Genomic DNA, 16828 nt, shown 5'->3' with positions numbered 1-16828 from the left:
CAATACATACTAATAGAAGGAAAGTCACTCCCGAGATCATTTACTGGACAATACATACTAATAGGAGGACAGCCACTCCCCAGATCATTTACTGGACAATACATACTAATAGGAGGACAGCCACTCCCGAGATTCTTTACTAGACAATACCTACTAATAGGAGGAGAACAACTCCCGAGGACATTCTTTACTGGACAATACATACTAATAGGAGGAGAGCCATTCCCAAGGAGATTCTTTACTGGACAATACATACTAATAGGAGGACAGCCACTCCCGAGGAGATTCTTTACTGGACAATACATAATAATAGGAGGAGAGCCACTCCCAATTAGATCTTTTACTGGATAATACATACTAATAGGAGGAGAGGCAGTCCCGATGAGATATTTTACTGGACAATACATATTAATAGGAGGAGAGCCCTCCCGATTAGATCTTTTACTGGATAATACATACTAATAGGAGGAGAGCCAGTCCCGATGAGATCTTTTACTGGAAAATACATATTAATAGGAGGAGAGCCACTCCCGATTAGATCTTTTACTGGATAATACATATTAATAGGAGGAGAGCCACTCCAGATTAGATCTTTTACTGGACAATACATACTAATAGGAGGAAAGCCAGTCCCGATGATATCCTTTACTGGACAATATATACTAATAGGAGGACAGCCATTCCCGAGATCATTTACTGGACAATACATACTAATAGCAGTACAGCCTCTCCCGAGATTCTTTACTCGACAGTACATACCAATAGGAGGACAGCCACTCCCGAGGAGATTAATTACTGGACAATACATACTAATAGCAGTACAGCCTCTCCCGAGATTCTTTACTGGACAGTACATACTAATAGGAGGACAGCCACTCCCGAGGAGATTAATTACTGGACAATACATACTAATAGGAGGACAGCCACTCCCGAGGATATCTCTTATTGGACAATACATACTAATAGGAGGACAGCCGCTCCCGAGATCCTTTACTGGACAATACATACTAATAGGAGGAGAGCCACTCCCGAGATTCTTTGCTAGACAATAAATACTAATAGGAGGAGAGTCACTCCCGAAGATATTCTTTACTGGACAATACATACTAATAGGAAGACAACCACTCCCTAGATTCTTTACTGGACAATACATACTAATAGAAGGAGAGCCACTCACGAAATATTTTACTAGACAATACATACTAATAGAAGGAAAGTCACTCCCCAGATCATTTACTGGACAATACATACTAATAGGAGGAGAGCCACTCTCGAGGAGATTCTTTAATGGACAATACATACTAATAGGAGGACAGTCACTCCCGAGGAGATTCTTTACTGGACAATACATACTAATAGCAAGACAACCACTCCCTAGATTCTTTACTGGACAATACATACTAATAGGAGGAGAGCCACTCCCGAGGAGATTCTTTACTGGACAATACATACTAATAGGAGAGCCACTCCCGAGGTGATTCTTTACTGGACAATACACCATAATAAGAGGACAGCCACTCCAGATATTAATTATTTACTGGACAATACATACTAATAGTACAGCCACTCCCGAGATCCTTTACAGGACAATACATACTAATAGGACAGCCACTCCCGAGGAGATTCTTTACTGGACAATACATACTAATAGGGGGACATCCACTCCCGAGGAGATCTTTTACTGGACAATACATACTTATAGGAGGAAAACCACTTCCGAGATTCCTTACTATATAATACATATTAATAGGACAGCCACTCCCGATGAGATTTTTTACTGGACAATACATACTTATAGGAGGAGAGCCACTCCCGAGGAGATTCTTTACTGGACAATACATAATAATTGGAGGACAGCCACTCCCGAGGAGATCTTTTACTGGACAATACATACTTATAGGAGGAGAGCCACTCCAGATATTATTTACTGGACAATACATACTAATAGTACAGCCACTCCCGAGATCCTTTACTGGACAATACTTACTAATTGGACAGCCACTCCCGATGAGATCTTTTACTGGACAATACATACTTATTGGAGAACAACCACTTCCGAGATTCCTTACTATATAATACATACTAATAGGAGGACAGCCACTCCCGATGAGATCTTTTACTGGACAATACATACTTATAGGAGGAGAGCCACTCCCGAGATCCTTTATTGGACAATACATACTAATAGGAGGAGAGGCACTCCCGAGGAGATTCTTTACTGGACAATACATACCATTAGGAGGAGAGCCACTCCCGAGGAGATTCTTTACTGGACAATACATAATAATAGGAGTAGAGCCACTCCCGATTAGATCTTTTACTGGATAATACATACTAATAGGAGGAGAGCCAGTCCCGATGAGATCTTTTACTGGAAAATACATATTAATAGCAGGAGAGCCACTCCCGATTAGATCTTTTACTGGATAATACATATTAATAGGAGGAGAGCCTGTCCCGATGAGATCTTTTACTGTACAATACATAATAATAGGAGGAGAGCCACTATATGTGTGTGTATATATGTGTGTATGTGTGTGTGTGTGTGGGGGGGGGGGGTTGTAGGTTTATTTATTTTTTTATTTATTTTTTGCGGTTATTAATTTCATATTTATTGTTTTTACTGTTTTTACCAGTGACATAAATATCAACATTGAAGGAAAAATTAACCTATGCAAGTTTTTTGCATGTTCGAATGTGTTTAAAATTTAATATGTATGTATAAATATGAATTTTAACTTTATTCATTATATAATTATAACGTTTTGACGTAAATGGACTATAATAATACTAATAATAAAAATAACAAATAACTTCAAATGACTGGAATATAGTTAATGACTGGTTACTGTCTTAAGATATCGGCTTTATCTTGCGAAGGTTAGAATGGCGAATGCAGCGAGGCTCGACTTGAACAGGATAAAGCCGATATATTAAGACAGTAAACATTTTTATGTGTACTTTGTTTATCTACGTTAAGAAAGAATAATAACTCAACACGGGATTGTCAATTAGGCCACATAAGTGACATGTAATAAAACTAAGACCTAACATAATAATACTAAGACAAAAACAATAGATATAACAATTTAGATATGATTGTTACACAACAATGCAGACATGATTGCTGCGAATGTTATTTCTGGCAAAGTTCTAATGTGTAACTGTGCTAAAGAATGTTCCGAAAAGTAAATTCCTTCCAATATTTTGGGGCTGAATGCGCCATATGCATTGAGCATGTCCTATGATCAATGCACAGGCCCAAAATGAGAAACCTAATCGACAAAAACAAGATAAAAGTCAGGAAACACTTGAATACTTGAACACACCAAATCTACTAACATGGTAACTACATGATCTACTAAAACTTACTAGCACCTAAACGGATTAATTTGTACCATCCGCATCAAAGTAGTATTTTCGCTACAGGTAGCATACCTGAGACCATGACTTTCTCACTAAAATTAATGGATACCTACTATTTCCAACATGATAAAATTTAATGCCATATTTCTAAATGTAATTACATGTATATATTATCTTCATTTAATTGTGTTAGAGTACAGGCTGAGAAGCCACAAACCTGACTTCTCACAACAATCAATGAATAACCACTAATACTAACATGATAAAATTAATGACAAATTTCTAAATGTAATTACATGTATATATCCAAGTGTCATATTATTTTCATTTCACTATTTACCGTGAAAGAGTAAAGGCTGAGAACCCACAAACCTGACTTTCGCACTACAATTAATGAATAACTACTAATTCTAATGTGATAACTTAAAGACATATTTCGAATGTAATTACATGTATATCATTGGACTATGCAAATGTAAATGACATCCGGTTTGACGTGATAACAAAACAATGCCAGATTGTGAACCCACAAACCTGACAATAATCATGGATTTGTATATCCCATATGTTTACATGTTAGATGTGTGTGCACTCAAACGGATATATCGCTTAAAAGCAACAGATTTCCATCGACCTAATGCCCGAATGGAGCAGTCAGACATGCCTTGTGAAGCGCATTCACTGGCTGCACCAATACGAAAACTATGGGACTTGAACTGCTTGATGCTCAAGCCACAAAAGTTCAAAACACAATTTAATTCCTGCTTGAATTCACTTCTTGTGACAGGCAGTTGGTCCTTATTTAAGAACAATGGTCCTGATTTAGTGCCTCGGACAGCCAAATACTCCTTTAGAATATTAACTGGACAGTATAATGGATCTGTTTGTTTCGCCACATCAAGCTGGAACGAACGACCATTCGAGTGTTTGTATTTAACAAATTTAATTTGAATAGTTGTATCACCAAGTACAATGTCTGCCAAATTCAACGTGTTAGTGTCCAACGCATGCCTTGAGGTAATTTCCCTTATTCGCAAAAATGCATGGAATGCCAAGGCAAACATGGCCCGATAAAGTAACCTCAAATATTTGAGAGAAGAGACATTTAATAACATATGTAAAATATTTTTGGTAATAGGCAAACGTGTGTCTAACACACCACTATTCTTCCTGCAGGCTTGTAGCAACTTCTGTATCAAAAATGCAGCAGATAGATCAGGAAAACTTTGTAAACGATGGGCAAATGATATGGCGGACACATAAGTAGTGATGGTAGATGCTGCATAATGTTTTGAATTCAAAAATGATATGAATAAGGCCATGTGAGCTGTTAAAATGGGTAAAGCAACCGAAAGTTTTAATTCATGTGCAAACTGATGATATAGTTTAAAAGCTCGCTGATAGCACAACATTGATTCCTTGGTTAACATTCCTTGCAAAAGTTCTGCGAAACATCCATTTATGACGGCAAGCTTGGCAGAGGAGGAATCTGTTCTGGGTATATATCTGCGTCTGGCATCAGTTGTCGGAAATGATTGAGTTTCTGTCTGGACAGGGCATCCGCCTGTCGAGGGAATATCACTGATAGCAGAGACTGCACGGTTTACAGTTGCTGTAACAGCAGATGATGCAGAGTCTGGCTGGTCGCCTGTATTGGGCTGCAGAGCTGATAACAAGTCAAATTTCTGATCAATGTGCTGAGTCACTTTCATCAGCACCTCCTCAGTTATCTTCCGCACTATCGAAGACTCAGACGATTCTGTTTGAGATGGTGGTGTTGCAGCCGAAGTTCTCTGCTTACTTCGGGGTCTTTTCGGAGGAACATGTATCGCTCCCACTGGAAGACATCTGTGCCCGTTTCGGCATCCTAAAGCTGAATAAAACTACATTAGTGGTATATTCTGCACAACCCTACTTGTATACTAACCCTATCAACCTTAGGCTAAGAAACCAACATACCCCAATACATATATGGATTATGGAACCCGTGTCAGATTATATACTGACTGTTACATTCAAATATCATAAACCTAGTTACACTATGATATGCAGAATAATGGGACTAAACCGTTCATGACCCATAGTTATACTCGGACAAGATGGCCTTAATAGGCTTTGTCATAAACTACTGATGGTACACGTACATAATCAATAAATCAAAACCCCTTTTACTAGATGAATCTGGGGTTACACCCTTAAAATGCCCTCTTGCATAAATAATACAACCATGCATAAATTAAAAAAATGTATACACTAAGTTGCCATGAGCTACAATTTATGTGCTAAGCCAACCATGAGCCACATGTGTTATGGACTACAGTCCCTAAACAAATAAATTATGGACTAAGCTGTCCATGAGCATCAATTATATGTATTAAGCCATCCATGAGCCACATACCTGTACTATGGACTACACTGTCCATAAACAATACAACTTAAGGACACAGCTGTCCATGACCAACAAATGTATGGACTAAGGTATCCATGAACCATATATTATGGACTACACTGTCCATAAACATTAAATTATGGACTCAGCTGTCCAAGAGCATCAATAATATGGACTCAGCTGTCCATGAGCATCAATTATATGGACTAAGCCGTCCATGAGCCACATATTATTAACTACATTGTCCATAAACAATTACATGTAAATTATGGACTCAGCTGTCCATGAGCAACAATTATATGGGCTAATCCGTCCATGAGCCACGTAATATGAACTACATTGTCCATAAACAAATTAATACGTGTAAATTATGGGCTCAGCTGTCCATGTGCAACTATTATATGGACTAAGGCGTCCATGAGCCACTTATTATGTACTACACTGTTCATCAACAAATACATGTAAATTATGGACTCAGCTGTCCATGAGCAACAAATATATGGATTAAGCCATCCATGAGCCACCTACCCATATTATGGACTACACTGTCCATGAACAATAGTTTAAAGACTAAGCCATCAATGAACCATATGAAAGTATTGCCCAGCCATATTTGATCAAGCTACCCATTTTTAATGAGTTATGTACAGTGTATGTAATAAACATTTATGCAAAGGGAGGGGGGGGGGGGGGGGGAGCAGAACCTGGAAACATTTCACCATTCAACCAGACCAGTCTCAATAGTTTAATAATCCACCAGAATATCAATATGTCCGTCTACGTAAATATATAATAAACATACCGACCATGATCATCTGAGCCGAAACAAAGTGAGAAAACTGATATATTGTGTATTGCAACATGTGTTTATTTCAGTCATGTATACAATATTCAATTCTGTATTTGAATATTGAGATAGAAAGGGAGGTCAACCGTCATACTGGTGGTGATTGTTATATTTATTAGTATTTCTGTTATTCCTTATGGAAGAACAAGAACCAACATTATCATCATTTAATTATTTACAGTGATAGAGTACAGGTTGAGAACCCACGAACCTGACTTTTCCACTATATCCTTGAATATCCACTAATTCTACATGATAAATTTACTATTTAGTGAGTGGACAAGTACTTTCTGCACCCCTGTTCATGCCTAAATTGTGGGTTTGTTTATGGTAGTCAAGGCTATACTATCAATTTTACCTACTATTCAGCATGTCGCAAGCATTAATAATTGCTCCCCTTAAAGATTTATACAAATAGTACTGACCTTTGGCATTCAGATGAACACCATCAGGACCAAACAAATCTCTGCCATTCACAGTGTCAAACTGAAACTTGCAGTGTTGCCAAAACTTTATATTGAAGAATTTGTCACCACTCATCTCAGATAACAATATCTCATTTACCTCCTTGTAGGTCTTGTCATTCTGCACCAACTGACTAGTTAATGTCTTACCATGTTTATAATACCTAGGCAGTAATTGACATAACATAATCTGTTTAACCATGTGCCTATTCGTAAGAACCGTACAAAACTAAAGTATACGATACGCAATTTCCTCCGCCGAACAGTCGAACGTGACGTCATTGCCTCCGACCAACAAGACCACACACTGTGGAAGTTGCGCGTGCAATACTCGCATGTGCTGTAGAAGCAGTCTATTCACATTCAAACCACCAATACCGTAAAAAGAAATTGTTGAAATTCTACTTAGCCCAAGAGAAAGCTTAAAACGGTCATCGCATTCTGCTTGAATGTGACGCATCAACCACTTACAAATCGAATGGCCAAGTATTAAAGTGTGTACAGGAATACTTATCACTATTTCCTAAATTTTTCGTCTCTTCAAATTTTTCTGTCAGGTCAGCTTGACGACTGGTTCCGAAAAGATAGACGAAAGTCGGTTAATTATGCTTCCAGTTATGTGAAAAATGGACCGGACAGGTTGAACTGAACAACATTGATACGGACCTAGATATTTACAAATTCCCCATAAAATCTTTTACTAACGTAAAATGTCTATTTCTTTTATCCTGCAATCCTACAGGAATAGTCGAAAAATAACTATTTATTCCTTCTTTTTTCGTGTACGCAAATCGAGTGTCGTCAACCTAGCAAGGCATTTGGCGTGTGAAGTCATACAAAATACATGACGCCATTCTTTGTAAGAATGAATGAATGAATGAATGAATGTTTAACGACACCCCAGCACGAAAAATACATCGGCTATTGGGTGTCAAACTATGGTAATGCAAATAAATAAAGTGATGATCAACATCAATATAAAAATTCAAGGTTTAAACAAAAACAGTGTAAAGAACTGCGCAAAAATACAAATACAAATATCACAGAATTTTACGAACACCGAATTTTACTCTAAACTTTAATTTGTGCTGTATTGGCCATTCTCAAAGAGAATGTTACACCCCTGCACCACGGTGAGGTTACAGCACGCGCAGGGGTCTTTGTAAGACGCTAGCTACATTCTGCAACATTCAAAAAGCGTTTCTAAACTCTAATTCATAAATAAATGTACAGGTTTTGTATTGTTATCGCAAAACTAAAAGTTATTTGCATTTACTGTACTTAAACAAATGATTTAAAGAGTATGTTTATTGAAAATCTTATCTGAAATACTTGAGTCGAGACGGACTTATGTCACGTGGCCTATAGTTTTGCTCAGTGAAAATATAGAGATGTATCTAGTCATCATATTTTGCCAATTTATACAGTGATTGCAGGATACATTTAAATACCACAACGGTAAGTCTCGAATGGGCATTTGGCAAAATAGTGGTTGATTCCATGATTCTCTATCAGGTGCCTCAGCTGTAGGAGGACTGCCACTCCCGAGGATATCTTTTACTGGACAATACATCCTAATAGAAGGACAGCCACATCCGAACATATCCTTTATTGAACAATACATACTAATAGAAGGACAGCCACAACCAAACATATCTTTTATTGAACAATTCATCTTAATAAGACGACAGCTACTTCCGAGGCGATCATTTACTGGACAATACATACTAATAGGAGGACAACCACTCCCGAGCAGATTCTTTACTGGACAATACATACTAATAAGAGGACAGCCACTCCCGAGATTCTTTACTGGACAATACATACTAATAGGAGGACAACCACTCCCGAGATTCTTTACTAGACAATACATACTAATAGGAGGACAACCACTCCCGAGATTCTTTACTGGACAATACATACTAATAGGAGGACAACCACTCCCGAGGAGATTCGTTACTGGACAATACATACTAATAGGAGGACAATCACTCCCGAGGAGATTCTTTACTGGACAATACATACTAATAGGAGGACAACCACTCCCGAGATTATTTTCTAGACAATACATACTAATAAGACAACCACTCCCGAGGAGATTCTTTACTGGACAATACCTACTAATAAGACAGCCACTCCCGAGATTCTTTACTGGACAATACATACTAATAGGACAGCCATTCCCGAGGAGATTCGTTACTGGACAATACATACTAATAAGACAGCCACTCCCAAGGAGATTCTTTACTAGACAATACATACTAATAAGACAGCCATTCCCGAGGAGATTCTTTACTGGACAATACCTACTAATAAGACAGTCACTCCCGAGATTCTTTACTGGACAATACATACTAATAGGACAACCACTCCCGAGGAGATTCTTTACTGAACAATACATACTAATAGGAGGACAACCACTCCCGAGATTCTTTACTGGACAATACATACTAATAGGACAACCACTCCCGAGGAGATTCTTTACTGGACAATACATACTAATAGGACAACCACTCCCGAGGAGATTCTTTACTGGACAATACATACTAATAGGAGGACAACCACTCCCGAGGAGATTCTTTACTGGACAATACATACTAATAGGAGGACAACCACTCCCGAGATTCTTTACTGGACAATACATACTAATAGGACAACCACTCCCGAGATTCTTTACTGGACAATACATACTAATAGGACAACCACTCCCGAGGAGATTCTTTACTGGACAATACATACTAATAGGACAACCACTCCCGAGGAGATTCTTTACTGGACAATACATACTAATAGGACAACCACTCCCGAGGAGATTCTTTACTGGACAATACATACTAATAGGACAACCACTCCCGAGGAGATTCTTTACTGGACAATGCACTTTGGGGGGGGGGGGGGGGGGGGGGGGGTTCAAAATAAAATGTATTCATTTGAACTGGGACTTCAATATATAGCCTTCCTATAACCCCTAAAATACAACAGCCCACCTCAGCCCTCCCCAATATGCCCAAGTAGATTACTTTGGACATGATGCACTCGCGTAGGAAGCGGGGAGGATATATATGTATATACATGTATACATACACCTTTTGGCATCTTCCTACGCCCGTGTGATGGTCGAATGTTATGAAACAGAACCTACCTACCTAACTTTCTTCGCGAGTCCTTTTACAAGTGTAACACTAGAAATAGAATTAAAATGATGACAATAATCGTTCATTAAATTTGAACAAGAGAGTGACTGTGTTTGGATCTATGAAATACACGGACGTCTACCATTTGGTTTGTGTGCATCCTGGTCACGAAGAAAAGAGGCGCAAAATTGTGGATTTAACGTGTTTACGAGGGATGACTTAACAGGTCTTGTCCTAATAAGGACGGGAATGGCCTATGGGCATGCCTACCTGATACTTTTTAAGACAGCCATCATGGAGGTCCACATACTTCAACCAACGGTGCTGCAGTGCCTGAATCTCTCTGACGAAGAAGGATTTGTCGTGCAAGTCTATGATCTCCTTAGTAGTAGAACTTATATCGCTATTAGCTGCGCAATGCAAATCCGTTATCAGGTTTGGAAACAGATAGAAGTCAGGCACTGCTAGATCTGGGGAATACTGTGGGTTGTAGATAAGATGGAAGCCACACACTTTAGTGCATCCATGACGACCACCGACATATGAGGATGTATACTGTCTCGGCAGTTAATGCCATTTTCAACTTAAAGCCTTCCAGTTTGATGTATAAAGGGGTATTGCCATTATTCCTAGTTGAAGGTTTCAAATTTAATATCTGAAGGGTTGATTCCATTTTCTAACCTAAGGCTTCATATTTAATGCATGAATGTTTTAAGTAAATTTCCAGCTTAAATCTTTCACGTTTAAAATAGGAAGGGTTAATGCTGTTTTCAAAGTTGTTGATCATCTGTTAGGTAACTGTATCCCCAAGCAGTGTTTATTCATTTTCCTACTGTGTTACGTGTGTAGTCTGTCCATATTGATGTGGATATAATCGACACTACATTTGCGCGCATCAGACCATTACGAAAGGCCAGTAATACACCCACATTCCATTGTGTTGAACGCAGGAAAAGATGTTTGTTTCACGTTACCATCACGTTTTTAAACTACTGTTATTTAGTGTTTGATACAGTGCTCTACGAAGGAGACAGGTATATTTCCCAAACAAAACTCACCGTCTAATAGGCGGTCAGTGTGAGGACCTTGGAACTCATGAACGTCTTCTGATACCTTAGGTTTTTATATGAATAAATGATCGTAGATTACAATGGACGGTAATCTTTGTAAGAGGCGTTGATGACGACTCTGGAACTAGCAGAGGAGATGTCTTGTCCAGGCACACTGACCAGTGAAACCAGACATCTCTAAAGGTGAGTGGACAAGTACTATTATCCTGTTAAATTATTTAGACCCAAAGTTTTTTGCAAATGTTACGTTTATTTCCTATTCGATATTTGTTTTCTTTGCATTTACATGAAAACAAACCCAAACCCCGACAGGTTTTATATACAAATCATCATATAAAATGCACGAAGTTGACTTAATTCCACTTTTTAAAAATCTCTGTGTGTTCGGAATGCACGTTATTTCTCCTATAAATAACTACGGCCATTTGCATATCAAAAGCATCATTCTATAGTGCGTTTCAAACTAATGTTCGGTTCTATCGTCCTATCCGCACAAATCGTAGTATGACCTATATTTAAGAAAATATCTGTAAACATGAAGCAGGCGCGGATTCAGGTGGGGAGTTGAAGTGACAAAACCTCAGTTTGAAAAAAAAATATGTATCATATATTATAATTATATTGTGGAATACACAAGCGCGCGCGCTGAAGGGATAGACAGACAGAGAGAGAGAGAGAGAGAGAGAGAGAGAGAGAGAGAGAGAGAGAGAGAGAGAGAGAGAGAGAGAGAGAGAGAGAGACGTCATTTATGTAACGATGCACTCAACATATTTTAATCTATGTTTATAGGGAGAGAGAGAGAGAAGAATATGGTATGCATGCGATTGGTGGAGGTGTGACCCTCTGCACAACCCCAACCCCACTTAAGGCTTCTTTTGTATATGGAGCGGGACGTAGCTCAGAGGTAAAGCGTTCGCTCATGGTAGGTCGACTGATCGATCCCACATGGTGGACCCATTGGGTTGTGTCTAGTTCCAGCCTGTGCACCACAACTGATGTATAAAGGCTGTGGTATGTGCTATCCTGTCTATGGGATGGTGCATATAAAACGCCCCTTATTGCTTATCAAAATTGCTTATCGGAAACAGTGGCCCATGTGGCGGTAGCGAGTTTCTTTCTCACTGTCATAATGCTCCTTAACCGTTTTGTCTGACGCCACATAAACGTATATCAAATGCGATGAGTGTGTCGTTAAATAAACATTTCTCTCATATCTATGTGTAGTCTATATGCATTTTTAGTCGATTAGTTTATAGGTTGTTGGGTTGTTTGATAGTGAATGATATGGAAATAAATTGTTTTTGGTGTTAAAGAGTTCATGCATACATTAAAGTAATACTCCTGATGGGTATGGAGAAATAACTTAATCAGTCGACGAACTCATTTCTTCATCACCATGTTCGTTAAGGGGGACTATCACAGGGGGTATTTTATTTCTTATAAAACTATTTTGTTTTCTAAAATCTTCTTCGATCTTTATTACATGTTTAACTACGTCAGAGAGGTGTGTAGATGTGACAGAGTTCAATGCAGGTGCAAGTTCTCTCCGCACCGTGGTCATTTTACCATCATTATGACGAGCTATGTGCCCTTTGACTTGACTCCAGATCAGTTCTATCGGATTGAGTTCAGAATGTCTTGGCGGCAGTCTTAGACACAAGTGCCCATGACGTTCAGCAATATCATCAGTAACAAATGTGCAAAGCAATTTGTTACTTTTCACAAGTTCATAAAGAACTGGCTTTGTCATGTTACTCTCAAAAGGTATTTTTTTGTTTTTTTTTTCAAAATAAAATGTATTCATTTGAACTGTGACTTCAATATATAGCCTTTTTGTTTCGTAGCCACGGCTGAATTTCTTCCTTTTTAGCGTTTAGAGCAGGACATCGTGTAATCTCAGTTAATTTGTTGTGGTAGCTTGCGTTATCCATGACGATAACAGAAGGTTCTGGTAGAGAAGGCATAAGTTGTTCTTCAAACCATTTGATGAAATTTTCATGATTCATCTCACCATGATAGTCTCCGTCTGTTTTTTTAGCCTCAAAGATCAATTCACAGCCGTCTATCAATCCATATTTATCACAGCCTGCATGACAAATAATAAGTCTTTTTCCCTTCCCTGTCACCGAACAGAGTTTAGGAACTCTATCAGCAGCGTCTGATTTCGGCAGGTGATTGACGGTACTTGTGCCCGGGTGGATATCTGTCCAGTGGTGGGATGTTGTGTGGTTGACATTCACCCAGGTCTCATCTTGATACACTATTAAATACCCCTGTTCTCGTAAACTGAATATTTCATGGAGATAGGACAGTCTCCTGTCTGATATATTGGCGTCCACAAAAATCACTTTTCCGGTTGTAGACATATGTTGGTATTTAAAATCGAGGTCATGGAGTGTTCTTCGTAAAGTTGATATGGATATGTTGATTCCACATTCCTCCCTTAAAGCCACGTTAATCTTATGTAATGTAGGTAATTCGCCCTCTCTATAAAATCTGTATACTCGTCGTCTAATAACATCTTTATCAAATAAATCGATGAGTTTTCGGTCGCATTTTTTAACAGTGATTTCTGTGCTTGGATTCGTAGAGCTTAGATTTTTCACAGTTCTTTTTACTGTTGAAACCGAAACTTTAAGTGCAGCGGCAACTCGATCGACAATTCGATAAGAAGCATACATAGGTCTACCGCGCTGATATTCATCTTCAAAATAATCGAAAACGTTCTTAATACACGATTTTACATCAACTGAAGTGTTTTTCGATTTACCCATATTTTTCCTCAAATAACAATAACAAGAATGTCGACTAATACATTTTCAATGAATTTATATACCCTACCTAACTTGTATTTTACGTGGTTTACACATTGCTGCAATAGCACGTGCAGTCATAGATCGAAATAATGATGTTATTGACCAAGCAATGCTATCGTATTTTGAACATTCAGGGCTGTGTCTGCGGGATGAAAAAGTGGTTGAACCCATACGAGTCCGAACAATAACCCTTTGGTTTTTCGCATTACAAATGTAACACCCACCCAACCCCCAAACCCCAGCCCCTACACCACCCTAAATACTATATGATATATATATATATATATATATATATATATATATATATATATGAATATATATATATATATATATATATATAATATATTGATTCCATTTTCCCACTTAGAGGCAAATTAAATAACATTTTTGAATTATTTGATGTTGGTTTTCCTTTGACATTTTTCCCCCCCCCCCCCCCTGGGAAGGGGTCCGGCCCTGCATTAAATTTATTTATAAATTTGGAAAGCACATTCCTGCGGTGTGTGAGGTGATTTGTGTTTATTACTGTGCTACACCTCAGTTGTGTTAGGTTAGGTATGGTATGCTAATATATAATTGATATAATAAAATAAAAATACATAATACATTAGCTAAATGTATTAAATATAATGCACCTACAAGAAAGGGTTTGGGTTTGTTTTCATGTAAATGCAAAGAAAACAAATATCGAATAGGAAATAAACGTAACATTTGCAAAAAACTTTGGGTCTAAATAATAGAACAGAATAATAGTTGAATACTGCTTGACAAGTACTGGTTGTTAAGTACTGGTTGAGTACTAGTTGTTAAGTACTGGTTTAGTACTGGTTGTTAAGTACTGGTTTAGTACTGGTTGTTAAGTACTGGTTGAGTACTGGTTGTTAAGTATTAGTTGAGTACTAGTTGTCAAGTACTGGTTGTTAAGTACTGGTTGTTAAGTACTGGTTGAGTACTGGTTGTTAAGTACTGGTTGAGTACTGGTTGTTAAGTACTGGTTGAGTACTGGTTGTTAAGTATTAGTTGAGTACTAGTTGTCAAGTACTGGTTGTTAAGTACTGGTTGTCAAGTATTGGTTGAGTACTGGTTGTCAAGTACTAGTTGTGTACTGGTTGTCAAGTACATATGGTTGTCAAATACTAGTTAAGTACTTGTCAAGTAGTGGTTGTTAAGTACTGGTTGAGTACTAGTTGTCAAGTATTAGTTACCAAGTACTAGTTGAGTACAGGTTGTCAAGTACACGGGCGTAGGAAAGTGACAAAAAGTGGGGCGCGCGCGCGCGCACACACACACACACACACACACACACACACACACATATATATATATATATATATATATATATATATATAAAATAATAAAGGGTACGGCACACGGCTATATAGCGGGGGGGGGGGGAATGATATGAATGAACAAAATAAAAAAGGGTACGACACACGGCACGTAACTAGCGAGGGGGGGGGAGGGGGCAAGGGGCAGTTGCATGTTCCACCTAAAAAAAATCCGGAAAGCATTATAGAAACTTAAAGAAAATTCTCTTCTTAACCGTTTAAGGAGTTTTAGACTATTAACTACTCAGTTGCCCCCTCCCCCAAACAAAAAATCCTAGCTACGGTCCTGGCACAATTTTTTAAACCACAATGTTTTGTTCAAAAACATTTAGACACATACTTAGAATCTGTAACAGATTGTTGCTTACAACGTCGAAAGTGTTACAGACTTCAGTTTCCTTTCTTTAAATTACATAAATCACACACCCTCTGGCTTTTCTACCAATAAGAGCTGTACTTGGTTTTACTCCTTATAGGTGTGTTAATAAAGAAGAAGCTTGCATTGTTCAGTTCCAAACATGTTTTGATGACCCAAACCAGGTGTCGTATACTATACATGACCGGCGATATATATAGCTTGACACTTCAGTTCGCTCAAACGAGTTTGTATTAGCTGTGGTTACGGTTAACACAGCAATTTACTTTTTACATCAGTACGAGATTTAAAACCAAAATTCAAGGTAAGTACAATACATATTTTATTAAATTCATAACAAATATTAACTACAGCTTATTGTTTTACGAGTAAACTTAAGATTTTTCAAAGATGTTTTTTAAAGTTTTGAAAGTTGTACTGACGAGTTTACAACATTTTCGCAGATGTGATGAAGGTTTTTATAGTTTTCAAAGTTGTGTTAAAGGTTTATATTTTTAAAGTTTTGTTTCTCATAGATTGCAGTTTTGTATCTTTGGGTGAAAAACAAATTCACTTGTAATTTGATCGTCATTATCACATACGGAGATCAACAGCTTAACGAGTTTATGACATGAGTGTCGGGTTTTTTGAAGGAGGTGAACATTTGTTTAGTTTAACGACACCACTAGAGCATATTGATTTATTACTCATGAGCTATTGGTAATTTTGGTAATTTTGTAACATAGTCTTAGAGAAGAAACCCACTACATGTTTCCATTAGCAGCAAGGGATTTGTTTTATGTGCACCATCCCACAGACAGGATAGCACATACCACGGCCTTTGATATACTAGTCGTGGTGCACTGGCTGGAACGAGAAATAGCCCAAAGGGCCCACCAACGTGGATCGATCCCAAACCGACCACGCATCAAGCGAGCACCTTTCCACTGGGCTACATGTCTGTAAGACGTCTGTCGTACAACGCTAAAACCTAGGAACTCTTCACTATTTTCGAACCACCTTAGTGAATCCATTCTCTGATTATTTTTCCCGTCCCAA

The 16828-nt window shown here is 38.1% G+C and overlaps 1 protein-coding gene across 2 annotated transcripts in view; it reads left to right on the top strand.

Moving 5' to 3' along the window:
• The first annotated feature begins 11211 nt into the window (after window positions 1-11211).
• The window catches only part of LOC121378461 (EGF-like domain-containing protein 2), a 111998-nt gene continuing 106381 nt past the window's right edge, over window positions 11212-16828 (top strand). Inside the window, exon 1 of one of the 2 annotated variants that reach the window (XM_041506638.1) lies at window positions 11212-11453. The gene's annotated coding sequence lies outside the window, so the exon portion shown is untranslated. Of the gene's footprint in view, window positions 11454-15947; window positions 16095-16828 lie in introns of those variants that run through there. The other variant, XM_041506637.1, reaches the window with a different exon arrangement.

The sequence above is a fragment of the Gigantopelta aegis genome, chromosome 8, assembly GCF_016097555.1.
Source record: "Gigantopelta aegis isolate Gae_Host chromosome 8, Gae_host_genome, whole genome shotgun sequence".
NCBI classification, from domain to species: Eukaryota; Metazoa; Mollusca; class Gastropoda; order Neomphalida; family Peltospiridae; genus Gigantopelta; species Gigantopelta aegis.
This window is presented reverse-complemented; position numbering and strand designations above follow the sequence as displayed.